This window comes from Somniosus microcephalus, chromosome 18, assembly GCF_052327205.1.
Source record: "Somniosus microcephalus isolate GS21.2 chromosome 18, FLI_Smic_1.0, whole genome shotgun sequence".
NCBI lineage: Eukaryota > Metazoa > Chordata > Chondrichthyes > Squaliformes > Somniosidae > Somniosus > Somniosus microcephalus.
The window spans coordinates 66610464-66623827 of NC_141004.1; the positions used below are offsets into that span (position 1 = coordinate 66610464).

Consider the following 13364-nt stretch of genomic DNA (forward strand, 5'->3'; position numbering starts at 1 on the left):
CTGTTGAAACACTTCTTTGGCGTTGGCCAAGATGTCTTTTAATCGTTCAGGTATGACGTCATCATCATTTTTTTTCTTACTGGTCACCGTCAGTGCCTGAATGGAGTGCCAGTCTAAACGTATCTTCCTGATCCATTCACGTCCCAACAGCGGTGGACCACCATCTTGCAGAACGTATAAATACAACTTCTGTATTTCCTTGCCATTGTATACAACAGGCACCCTTATTTTCCCTCTGGGGTATACTTTCTGCCCCGTATATGTCTTCAAGATAATGGATGTGTCTTTCAAAGGTATATGCGGAAATAGCTGCTCGTAATCCCGTCGACTTATGACGGTCAGAGCTGATCCTGTATCTAGCTCCATTTTAACTGGGGACCCCGCTATCATGAGGGTAACCCAAATGGTCTGGTATTCTTCTTTGGCAATTACATTATGTAATTTGAGACAGCTTAGTCTCTTGTTTCCGGAGTCGCTATTGCTCTTCTGGTCTTCAGAGCTACTGTCCGTCATCATTTGTACCTTTCTGTACTTTTCCTTATTGATTTTTTTTCTGTCAGTGGATTTTTTGTTTCCAGATCGGCATACACGTGCAATGTGTCCCATCTTTCCGCATTGCCTGCATGCTTTGTCCTTGAACCAGCAGTCTCTCTGGTCATGGGTGGATCTGCCGCAGCGATAACATCTCTCGAAACCCCGTGTCATTTCATGGGTGCCGAAGTCCTGTGGCTTTTGCTGTATCTCTGCAGCTCCTCTTGCTGCTGCTTCGTATGATACAGCCTGTGGTGATTATTCCTTGATTAGTAAAAGTATTATGATTCGTTGTTTGTTAACTGCCTTGGGATATGTGTTGTAATCTCATTGGTAGTTGATGATCACATGATGTGTTGTGGCTACCTTAAATTCAGTCCTTTTCTAGCCTTTGTTGGGACTGGATGTAGAAAGATATGCTGCTAATTTTAAAGTTAATAAAGCCTAACTTTGGAAGGCAAATCTATTCTTTATTTCAATTTATTAACTTTTTGTTAGAATGGAGCGATATCTTCAACCAGAACGATTCAAGGCTGACCCCAATTCTGCTGGAGTGGATGATAAATGGAAACATTGGTATTGTACATTTAAAAAATTTTTGGGCGTGTTGGATCAAGAGGCTTTAAATAAGCTGAATATGCTGATTAACTACATTGACCCGGATGTATATAAATATATTTTGCACTGTAAAACTTATGAAGAGGCTATTTCTACATTGGAAAAGATTTTTGTTAAACCAAAGAATGAGGTATTCGCACGTCATCTTTTATCTGCCCGTAGGCAGCAGGTGGGAGAATCTTTGGATACTTATTTACAAGCACTTCAGTGCCTTAGTGTTGACTGTAATTATAAGGCTGTGACGGCTGAAGAACATAAGGACGAATCGGTACGGGATGCTTTTATTAATGGATTACTGTCTAGATCAATTCGTCAGCGGTTGTTAGAAAATAAGACTCTGGATCTTAAAAGTGCTTTTGAGCAAGCTTCTACATTGGATGTGGCTCAGAGAAGTTCGGATTCTTATGCTCTTTTTAATCGGCCTGCGACTATGGTTTCGGCAGTTTCGGATGAAAAGGAATTATGTGGACTTAATGGGAGTGGTTTACTAGATTTTGAAACAGTTTCTACTTCGGCGGCCATTGCCTCTAGGATTCAGAAGTGTTATTTTTGTGGCAATATCCGGCACCCTCGTCTGAAGTGTCCTGCTCGGGAGGCTGTGTGTAGTAAATGCGGCAAGAGAGGTCATTATGCACGTGTGTGCAAATCATCAGGTTCAATTACCTTCCCTCCTTCTGGTGTGGGAGGGTCTTCCTCCACTACCTCTTCTGTGACTATTCAGCCTTTAGATAGGGCGTTTATTGCATCAATTTCTGCTGCATTTGCTCATGGCCTAAACAAAGCTATAGTTACGGCTCAAGTTAATGGGTTGGAAGTGAAGGCCCTTATAGATACGGGCAGTACTGAGAGTTTTATAAGTCTTCAGTTTGCGAAGGAGAAGCATTTGAAAATTTCGCCTGTTACGTATCAGGTGTGTATGGCTCAGACGACCCTTATTTCACAAATAGCTGGTTGTTGCTTTGTGAAAATGGTTCTTCTGGGTAATACGTATACTGATATACGCCTATCTGTTTTGCCTAATCTCTGTGCGGATATTTTGATTGGACATGATGTTCTTCAGTTACACGAGTCTCTTAGTCTTTCATTTGGAGGGACTAAGCCACCTTTATCTATTTGTGGATTAACCTCTTTATCTATTCCTCCATTATCACTTTTTTCTAATTTGATGTCGGATTGTAAGCCAATTGCTACCAAGTCAAGAAGATATAGTAGTCAGGATAGAGAATTTATTAATTCTGAAGTTCAACGTCTCTTATTGGAAGGAATCATTGAACCTAGTTGTTCGCCTTGGCGAGCACAGGTAGTTGTCACGACTAATGAGAGACACAAGAAACGAATGGTGATAGACTATTCCCAAACTATTAATAGGTATACTCAATTAGACGCGTACCCTTTGCCTAAGATTGATGAGCTTATCAATAAAGTATCTCAGTATAAAGTTTTTAGCACTATTGATTTAAAGAGTGCTTATCATCAGATTCCTATTGTTAAGAAGGATCAACCATATACGGCCTTTGAGGCTGGTGGAAAGCTGTATCAGTTTTGCCGAATACCATTTGGTGTTACTAATGGTGTTGCTTGTTTTCAACGGGCAATGGATGCTTTTATAAGTAATAACTCCCTCTCTGACACCTTTTCATACTTAGATGACATCACAGTGTGTGGCAAATCAAGGGTGGAGCATGATTCTAATTTAAAAAGATTCCTTCAAGCTGCGGAAAAAGTTGGTTTAACTTTTAACAAAGAGAAATGTGTCTTTTCGACTACTGAGGTAAATCTATTGGGGTATATTATTTCGGGAAATAAGATTAAACCAGATCCAGAACGTCTGCGACCATTGATCGATTTACCTTGTCCTACTAATTCTAAGGCTTTGCAACGAGTTGTTGGACTGTTTTCTTATTATTCTAATTGGATTGCAAATTTTTCACGGAAGATCCGGCCTCTTATTCGGGTTACGACATATCCTCTATCATGGGAGGCCAGGACATGTTTTGAGAATTTTAAAAAGGATATTTTAGGAGCAGTTGTGCATTCCATTGATGAGCAGGTTCCCTTTGTGATTGAGACGGATGCTTCGGATTTTGCAATTGGGGCTACTTTGAACCAAAATGGAAGACCTGTGGCCTTTTTCTCACGTACTTTGAATAATAGTGAAAAAAGACATTCCTCAATAGAAAAAGAGGCATACGCAATAGTAGAAGCATTGCGTAAATGGAGACATTATTTATCGGGGCGACATTTCACGCTGGTAACTGACCAAAAATCTGTGTCCTTTATGTTTGATGTTAAACATTTTGGAAAGATTAAAAATGATAAAATAATGAGATGGAGGATTGAGTTGGCATGTTACCATTTTGACATAGTTTATCGTCCGGGGAAGGATAATGTTGCTGCTGATGCACTGTCGAGGGCTTATTGTTCGGTGATTCACGGAGATACGCTTATTAATCTTCACAATGCCTTATGTCATCCTGGGGTTACGAGGATGATACATTTTGTACGCAGTAAGAACTTGCCTTTTTCAGTTGAAGACGTCAAGCGGATGACTTCATCATGTTCTATCTGTGCTCGGTGTAAACCGAATTTCTTTAAGCCTCAACGAGCTCATCTTATAAAGGCTACTTCTCCTTTTGAACGTTTGAGTGTTGATTTTAAGGGACCTCTTCCTTCAGCTACTCAAAACCGATATATATTTACTGTTGTGGATGAGTTTTCAAGGTTCCCTTTTGCTTTTCCTTGTGCAGATGTATCAGCTGCTACAGTTATTAAATGTTTGACTCAACTTTTTGTCATCTTTGGGATACCTGCGTATATCCATTCGGATCAGGGAAGTTCTTTTATGTCTTCCCAGTTGAAGGAATACCTTCAGAGTCGGGGAATTTCTACTAGTAGAACTACCCCGTATAATCCCCAGGGTAATGGACAGTGCGAACGATACAATGGGGTGATCTGGAAGGCAGTTATGTTGGCGTTGACATCCCGGAACCTTAAGAATACACAGTGGGAAATGGTGCTGCCTGATGCCCTGCATTCCATTAGATCACTGCTTTCAACGGCTACTAATGTGACCCCCCATGAAAGGCTCTTTAACTATCCGCGGAGATCTACTACGGGATATTCGGTACCTTCATGGCTTACTATGCAGGGACCTGTGTTGCTTCGACGCCATGTTAGATTGTCAAAATATGACCCCTTGGTGGAGGAGGTGGAGCTGTTGGAGGCAAATTCCCAATATGCTCATATTCGATTCCAAGATGGGAAAGAAAGTACTGTTTCAATTAAAGACTTGGCTCCTTGTGGGGGCCAGCCCTCTTCTGAGGATATTAATAATGGTCATGATTCGGATAAGGTGGATGCTGTTACAGATACTACGAATATTTCCAATCCGATTGCAGATAATCATACTTCTATTAGTCAGCCTTTGGTAGATGTTTATGACCGTCCCAGTTCATCTTCTGATGGGATTTCTAATCCGGAAACCGTTGAGAATCGGGATATGGATAGCCTTCCTGTTGAAGATACTTCTGTGCCTTCTGGCGTGGGAGGGCAAGGAATTTCACCAAGGTTAAGAAGGTCGACACGAACAAGATATCCGGTCGACCGATTGAAAATGGACTTTTAAATTGATAATGTTTTAAAAATTGTTGAAATATTATAGTATATTGTTTTAGTTGAGAGATACTTAATACTTATGCGTAATGTTATTATTTGTTGTTGTTCATTTAGTATTGTGTTATGTAAATAGTTTTATTCTCGTGCATAGTTTAGTTGTAAATAATTAATTGTAAATTGTAAAAGTTATTAGGTTGGAGTATATTTTAAAAGGAGGGGTGAATGTGGTGATTATTCCTTGATTAGTAAAAGTATTGTGATTCGTTGTTTGTTAACTGCCTTGGGATATGTGTTGTAATCTCATTGGTAGTTGATGATCACATGATGTGTTGTGGCTACCTTAAATTCAGTCCTTTTCTAGCCTTAGTTGGGACTGGATGTAGAAAGATATGCTGCTAATTTTAAAGTTAATAAAGCCTAACTTTGGAAGGCAAATCTATTCTTTATTTCACAGCCACACTGAAAGCCTTGTCCAGTGTCAAATCTTTCTCAGAAAGTAGCCTTTTCTGTGTTCCTTCACTTAGGAGACCGCAGATGAATTTGTCTCGTAGAGAATCTGCCAGTCCTGCCCCGAATTGGCAGTGCTTTGACAGCTTTCTTAATTCGGTGAGGTAATCAGCGTTACTTTCATTCTTGTGCTGATTCCTCCTGAAGAATTTGAATTGTTCCGCTATCAGCAGCGATGTTGGGTTTAAGTGCTCCTGTAGGGTATCAACAATCTCCTTAAAATTCTTGTCCATCGGTTTGGCTGGAGTGATTAAGTTTCGTAACAGCCCGTATGTCCTTGCGCCCATCAGATTTAGAAGTACCGATGCCTTTTTATCATCCTCTACTTCATTCGCTGTTCAAACTCCACTCTTTCCACATATGTAGTCCAATCCTCTATATCACTATCGAAAGCAGTAATATTGCTAGTCTTAGGCATCCTGAAAATCAAAAATGGCGCCTCCCGCGCTTTCCTTTCTTCCCTGCCGAGAAAAAAATGGCGCCTCCCGCGCTTTCCCGCCGCTGCCGCTGCTGACAACGCTGTTCTCCGCGGTTTTTATTTACACAGATATTTTTAATAGTTGGAGACTCGTTCCCGCCGGACTCTCTGGGACTTTTCCCTCCCTCTGCTTGGTCCGAACGCCGACCTGCTTTGCAGCGCCGGCCGTCTCCCGAGTGCTCCACCCTCCATCTCTGTTTGCCTCCGCCTTCCGACTCGCTGCTCGGCCCCGCTGCAGAGCCACCCGATCGAGCCCCAGCCCGCCGACCAGGAAGGATTAGTGCAGTACCTGCCACCAGCCCGGCTAGCTGGTGAAACCACAGTTTTTTTTTTTTCGTTTTTTTTTCTTCGACCTTCATCTGAGGGATCGATCTCCTTGAGGTGCTGCCGAATTGCAGGTAAGTCCGTTTCCAATTCGTCGCCACTGTTGTATCCGTGTGTTAATGGAGACACGGAATGCAGGAGTTGGTTTAACAGGTGTTTACTGAACAAAGTCTGGAGGTGAACTAAAAGATACAAGACACTATACAGGCTTATATACCCGAGTGGTCACTACCGGTATCACAGTACACAGGGGCTCTTAAAGGTACGTACACTACAATTATGACCAGATAATCTGTTTTTGTTATGTTGGTTGAGGGATAAATATTGGCCAGAACACCGGGGATGACTCCCCTACTCTTCTTTAAAATAGTGCCTTGGGATCTTTTACATCCACCTGAGAGGGCAGACGGGGCCTTGGTTTAACGTCTCATCCAAAAGATGGTACCTCCAACAGTGCAGCACTATCTCAGCACTGCACTGGAGTGTCAGCCTAGATTTATGTACTCAAGCCCATTGAGTGGGACTTGAACCCACAACCTTCTGACACAGAGGTGAGTGTGCTACCCACTGAGCCACAGCTGACACAATAACGTTAAAAGAAAATGCAAAAACACAATGGCCCGTATTTTCCGATCCCCACAGGTGTGTACCCACCCGTAGGGACATCGGAAATGCCGGTTTCAGGCATGCGAAGCGCATGCATTGAAAACCGGCATTTCCAATCAATCAAGAAGCTCTTGACAGATCGGACGCCTGCCCTAGAGAAGGGCCTCTGCGGGGGGAGAGTTCCGCTTTCTGCAGAACCTCCGCCTGCTGAAAATCACTTAGAAATCTTACGCCTGGTAAAGGCACGCTTAAGGCCTGCTTTTACCAGCATAAGAGTTGAAAAAAAATGTTTTAAAATGTTTTCACTCATTTAGAATTTTAAAATACTTTTTAAAAAGGTAGGTTTATTTTTAGCCCTGTAAAAAACTTAAATTATTTTTTTTTAAATAAATTTTTGTTTAAAATATTTAATTTATTGTAATTTCAACTCATTTTAAAAATGTGATTTTTAAAAACATGTATTTAATGTTTTACTGTGTTTTTGGGGTGATCTCCATTCATTTATGGCGATAGGGCCGCTGAATGGAGTTGAGGCAGAAGATCAGCCATAATTTAATTGAATGGTGGAGCAGGCTCGAAGGGCCGAATGGTCTGCTCCTGCTCCTATTTCTTATGTTCTTATATATTTGACAGGTCTATCTGTCAAGTGTATGAAGGGAGATTCCCTTCTCCTATTGGCTCCCCATGGCCCACGTGATCCCAGGGATGCTTGCGAGCTGCCTGCGCCTCTGGGATATGTGGGCCCTGCGCATTTCGAGTTGGAGAGGCCCAGGATCGGAAGTTTCCGCACCTCGGGAGCCCTCAGGTAAGTCCGTAGATTTTTTCCAGAGTGGAGGCCTCCGCACGCAGGAAGCCTCCGATTGGAAAATATGGGCCATTATTGTTTGAATGCCCCTATGATTTTTCTCCCAGGTTGTTCGCAGCAGTGTCCAGGAGATTAATCTTCAATTCCTGGAGTCTCCAGGACAACCCTTAAGGCTTGGCAACGCTAGGCCCAGGCCTGAGGCTTTCCATAATAACAACAGAAAATGCTGGAAAAACTCAGTAGGCCAAGCAACATCCGTGGAGAGAAATTAGAGTCAACGTTTCGGGTGAACCCTTTGTCAAGACTAAAGAAGCACAGGAAATGAAATAGATTAAGAGGCCAGGCTGGGAGAGAATGAAAGAGAAGTGAAGAGACATTAAGAGGTATTCAAAACGAGATGAGATGGTGATAGGACTAGTGGAGAGACAAAAGACGGCTCTAGATTAGGTGTGAAATGCACTGGCAGAATGGGAGACAGCTGCCATGTGGGAGAGAGAAAAAAAAAAGAAAGGGCGGGGGAGAAGGGCCAAAACAAAGTTGTGGATAAAAAATATAAGTAAAAATATAATAGGGGCCGAGGTTATGATCTGAAATTGTTGAACTCAATATCGAGTCCGGAAGGCTGTAAAGTGCCTAATCGGAAGATGAGGTGCTGTTCCTCGAGCTTACGCTGAGCTTCCGTGGAACAATGCAAGAGGCCGAGGACGGTGAGGTCTGAGTGGGAATGGGGCGGTAAATTAAAATGACAGGCGACCGGAAGCTCGGGGTCACCCTTACGGACTGAACGGAGGTGTTCCGCAAAGCAGTCACCCAATCTGCGTTTGGTCTCCCCAATGTAGAGGAGACCGCATCGTGAGCAGCAAACACAGTACACTAAATTGCAAGAAGTACAAGTAAATCGCTGTTTCACCTGGAAGGGGTGTTTGGGGCCCTGGACAGTGGGAAGGGGGGAGGTATAAGGGCAGTTGTTACATCTCCTGCGCTTGCACGGGAAGGTGCTGGGCGAAGGGGAAGGGGTGCTGGGGGTGATAGAGGAGTGGACTAGGGTGTTTCGGAGGAAGCGGTCCCTACGTAATGCTGAAAGGGGAGGGGAGGGGAAGATGCGTTTGGTGGTGGGATCACTTTGGAGGTGGCAGAAATGGCGGAGGATGATCCATTGAATGTGGAGGCTGGTGGGGTGAAAGGTGAGGACAAGGGGAACCCTATCGTGGTTCTGGGAGGCAGGGGCAGGGGTGAGGGCAGAAGTGCGGGAGATAGAACTGACACGGTCGAGGGCCGTGTCAACCACGGTAGAGGGGAATCCTCGGTTGAGGAAAAAGGAAGACATGTCGGAAGCACTGGTGTGGAAGGTGGCATCGTCGGAGCAGATGCGGCGGAGACGGAGAAACTGGGACAATGGAATAGAGTCCTTACAGGAGGCAGGGTGGGAGGAAGCGTAAGCCAGGTAGCTGTGGGAGTCAGTGGGCTTGTAGTGAATGTTGGTCAATAACCTATCCCCAGAGATGGAGACGGAGAAGTCGAGGAAGGGAAGGGAAGAGTCAGAGATGGACCATGTGAAGATGAGGGAAGGGTGGAAATTGGAGGCAAAGTGAATGAAATTGTCTAGTTCAGGGCGAGAGCAGGAAACGGCACCGATACAGTCATCAATGTATCGGAAAAAGAGGTGAGGGAGGGGACCCGAGTAGGACAGGAACAAAGAGTGTTCCACATATCCCACGAAAAGGCAGGCATAGCTAGGACCCATGCAGGTACCCATAGCAACACCTTTGATTTGGAGGAAATGGGTGGAGTCAGAAGTTGTTCAATGTGAGAACAAGTTCAGCCAGGCGGAGGAGGGTAGTGGTGGATGGGGACTGGTCGGGCCTCTGCTCAAGGAAGAAGCGGAGCACCCTCAGGCCATCCTGGTGGGGGATGGAGGTGTAGAGGGATTGTATGTCCATGGTGAAAAGGAAGCGGTTGGGGCCAGGAAACTGGAAACTGTTAAAGTGGCGGAGGGCATCCGAAGAGTCGCGGATGTATGTGGGAAGAGACTGCACAAGGGGAGAAAAGATAGAGTCGAGATAGGAAGAGATAAGTTCCGTGGGGCAAGAACAGGCTGAAACGATGGGTCTACCAGGGCAGTCCTGTTTATGGATCTTGGGAAGGAGGTAGAAGCGGGCCGTGCGGGGTAGGAGAACTACGAGGTTGGTGGCCGCAGGGGGAAGATCTCCAGAGGAGATGAGGTCAGTGACTGTCTTGGAAATGGTGGTTTGATGTTCTGTAGTGGGGTCATGGTCCAGGTGGAGGTAGGAGGAGGTGTCGGAGAGTTGGCGTTCAGCTTCCGCTAGGTAGAGGTCAGTTTGCCAAACAACAACAGCACCACCCTTGTCAGCAGGTTTAATGACAATGTCAGGGTTGGATCTAAGAGAATGGAGTGCTGCAAGTTCAGAGGGAGGTAGGTTGGAGTGAGTGAGGGGAGCAGAGAAATGGAGACGGCCGATGTCACGGCGGCAGTTAGCAATGAAAAGATCTAGAGAGGGTAAGAGGCTAGGGGGAGGGGTCCAGGTAGAACGGGAATTCTGAAAGCGGGAGAAAGGGTCAGCCGTGCGGGGGATAGACTCCTGGCCAGAGAAGTGGGCACGGAGACGAAGGCGGCGAAGACTTGCTGTCCCGTGTATTGAAACATTTTCAACAAGTAGAACGACTGTGAGGGAGACAGAAGGCTTCATATGCTGAGAAGCTGATTTAATTTCTCAGCAAACGCCGACAATATCATCTGCTGTGGAAAAAGCCTTAAGCGGTTTATTTGTTTAGCTGGAACCTAGTGAAGAGTATCATTTTGAAATAGGAAACTGAGTATCTCCATGATCAGATTATGCTGAGTAAACATTTTACTTTCAGACTGGGTTCTTTTTAATCACACAGTTGGCTCCATGGTAAATATGTTGTTAATTCAAGCATAGAATTCCAATTCATGGAGATTAAAAGAAAACTGGCGATGCTGAAAATCTAAAATGAAACCAGAAAATGCTGGAAGTATACAGTGAGGCATCTGATGAAGGATCACAGCCGAAACTGTAACCTATCATTCATTCTCTTCCAGTCTGGCTTGCTCTGTACTTCCAGCATTTTTACCTAATCCACTCAGGTTTCTGTGAAGTATGTTTGGTTTGGAACTGTGGAAATTTACTGTTCAGTCGGAGGCTATTTGGTCCATCGTGTATATGCCAGCTCTTCGCTCGATCAATCCGAAACTAATCCCACTGCCCTGCTCTCCTCATAGCCGTGTATCTTCCTAGGCTTCAAGCACTTATCTGCTCTTCCCTTAAAAGGTTGTTGAATGACTAATTGGGGCACGTGCTGCGAATGATTTTCTAACCAGTGTGCAGTTGGAAAATGATGGAGAACTCACAGGAATGATCTCCTCTGGTAGAGCTGTGAAGAGCTTGCACTAGTCATAAAGGAGTAATGGGCCGTCCAATGCTTCAGGGGGTAAATGCACTGCTCTGTGGTACTGAGCCATAGAGACCAGGCAGCTTTGATCCCTGGCCCATACTCAGTCAACTGATCTACCCAGAGGAGAATTAGGCCTGCTAGGGAAAGGAGAAACCAGCGAGGGTTCACATTTATTGCCCTGATAATGGTGGGCCTTCCCCTTGAACTAGTACATGTAGTCATGGTGCTCCCATAATGGTGTTAGGTAGGGAATTCTAGGATAGAAGGAAAGAAATTTGCAGGGCTACGGGGAAAGGGCGGGGGAGTGGGACTAGCTGAAGTGCTCTTGCAAAGAGCCGGCATGGGCTCAACGGGCCGAATGGCTGCCTTCCATGCTGTAACCATTCTATGATTCTATAGACCCAGTTACAATGAAGGAATGGCAATATATGTACAAGTCAGGATGATGTGTGACTTGGAGGGGAACTTGCAAATGATGGTGTTTCCATAACATCATTGCTCTTGTCTTTCTCAGTGGTAAAGGTTGCAAGGCTGGGAGGTGCTGTTGAAGTATCCTTGGTGAATTGTTGCAGTGCACCTTGTAGATTGTACACACAATAGCCACAGTACACCAGTACTGGAGGGGATAGATATTGAGCTAATCAAGAGGTGCCCTGGATAGCATTGACCTTCTTGAGTTGCAATTGCTACTGAATTGTTTTCCTTTTGTCCCTCATTGACCTCAGATTTGCGAGGGATTTTTGATACCATACTCGAACAAATGCCACCCTAATGTCGAGGGAAGCTACTCGCACCTCACCTCTGGCATTCAGCTCTATGTTCGTGTCTGTATGAAGGCCGTGATGAGGTCTGGACCTAAGTGGTCCTGGTGGAACCTGGACTGATGGTCAGTGAGCAGGTTATTGGTGAGTAGGTCTCACTTGATGGCAGTATTGATGACTCCTTTCATCAATTTACTGATGATTGGCAGAATTTAATTGCATAGAATTACATAGAATATACGGCACAGAAACAGGTCATTCGGTCCAACCAGTCCATGCCGGCGTTAATACTTCACTCGAGCCTCCTCCCATCCTTCCTCATCTAAATCTATCAGCATAACCCTCTATTCCCTTCTCCCTCATATACTTATCTAACAGCCCCTTAAATGCATCTATATTATTCATCTCAACCACTCCCTGTGGTAGCGAGTTCCACATTTTCACCGCTCTCTGGGTAAAGAAGTTCCTTCTGAATTCCCTATTGGATTTCTTGGTGACTATCTTATATTGATGACCTCTAGTTTTGCTCTTCCCCACAAGTGGAAACATTCTCTCTGTGTCTACTCTACCAAAACCTTTCATAATTTTAAAACCTCCTCTTTTCAAGAGAAAGGAGACCCAGCCTGTTCATCCTTTCTTGATAGGGAAAACCTCACATTTCTGGTATCATCCTTGTAAATCTTTTTTGCACCCTCTCCAGTGCCTCTATATCCTTGTTATAATATGGCGACCAGAATTGTACGCAGTATTCCAAGTGTGGTCTAACCAAGGGGAAGCTGACCCTATGTCTGTTAATACTCCACCAAGGGGTTGCCAAGGGGTAGCATGCAGATGAGGAAGAGAAGGGACCAAGATTCGATCCTTGGGGTACTCCAGAGGTAACTGTGCCGAGGTCTGAAGTGAAGCCATTGTTGGAGATGCTTTAGCTTCGATCGGATAGGTAAGAGTGGAACGAAGCAAGGGCAGTCCCACATAGCTGAACAATAAAGGAGAGGCATTGGAGAAGGATGGTGTGCTCGACTGTTTCAAAGGCTACAGAGAGTTTGAGGAGGATGAGGCGGGATAGTACACCACTGTCGCAGAGGATGTCATTTGTGACTTTGATAATGGTCGTTTCAGTGCTGTGGCAGGGACAAAAACCTGATTGGAAAGATTCAAACAGGGAGTTGTGGGAAAGATAGGCACAGATTTGGGAGGGGACATCATGTTCAAGGACTTTGGAGAGGAAAGGGAGATTGGACATGAGGCAGTAGTTTGCAAAGGATAGAGGGGTCAAGGCTGTCTTTTTGGATAGACTGATGACAGAGGTTTTGAAAGTGAGAGGAACAAAAAAACAAATTAAAAATAGAATCAGTCTACAAGAGGTTAATACACCATTTTTTAGAAACTCCTGCTTTCAGTCTGATAAGAACCAGGACTTTGGATGAAACTGACAGGTTTCCATATTGATAGAGTTTCAACATGAGATGTTCAACACAGAGGAAGAAGTTTAGATTCTTTGCCAGATCTAAATATCAGCAACAAAAAGCTGTGGTTTACTCCATGAGACTCCTTTCGCGTTCCAACCATTTCCTTTCAAGTAAACAAAGCAACTGAAAGTGTAACAAATTATACACTTTATCTGGAGACTGCCGTTTCCTTTGAGCAGTTTCCCCAGACAGGGTTTCGTCCCACAATGGATTTC

The 13364-nt window shown here is 44.5% G+C and overlaps 1 long non-coding RNA gene across 1 annotated transcript in view; it reads left to right on the forward strand.

Annotated features, from left to right (window-relative positions):
• The window catches only part of LOC147105337 (uncharacterized), a 34826-nt gene extending 23002 nt beyond the window's left edge, over positions 1 to 11824 (forward strand). Inside the window, exon 4 of the long non-coding RNA XR_015081737.1 lies at positions 11645 to 11824. This is a non-coding gene — a long non-coding RNA (uncharacterized LOC147105337). The remainder of the gene's footprint in view (positions 1 to 11644) is intronic.
• Positions 11825 to 13364: the final 1540 nt, after the last annotated feature.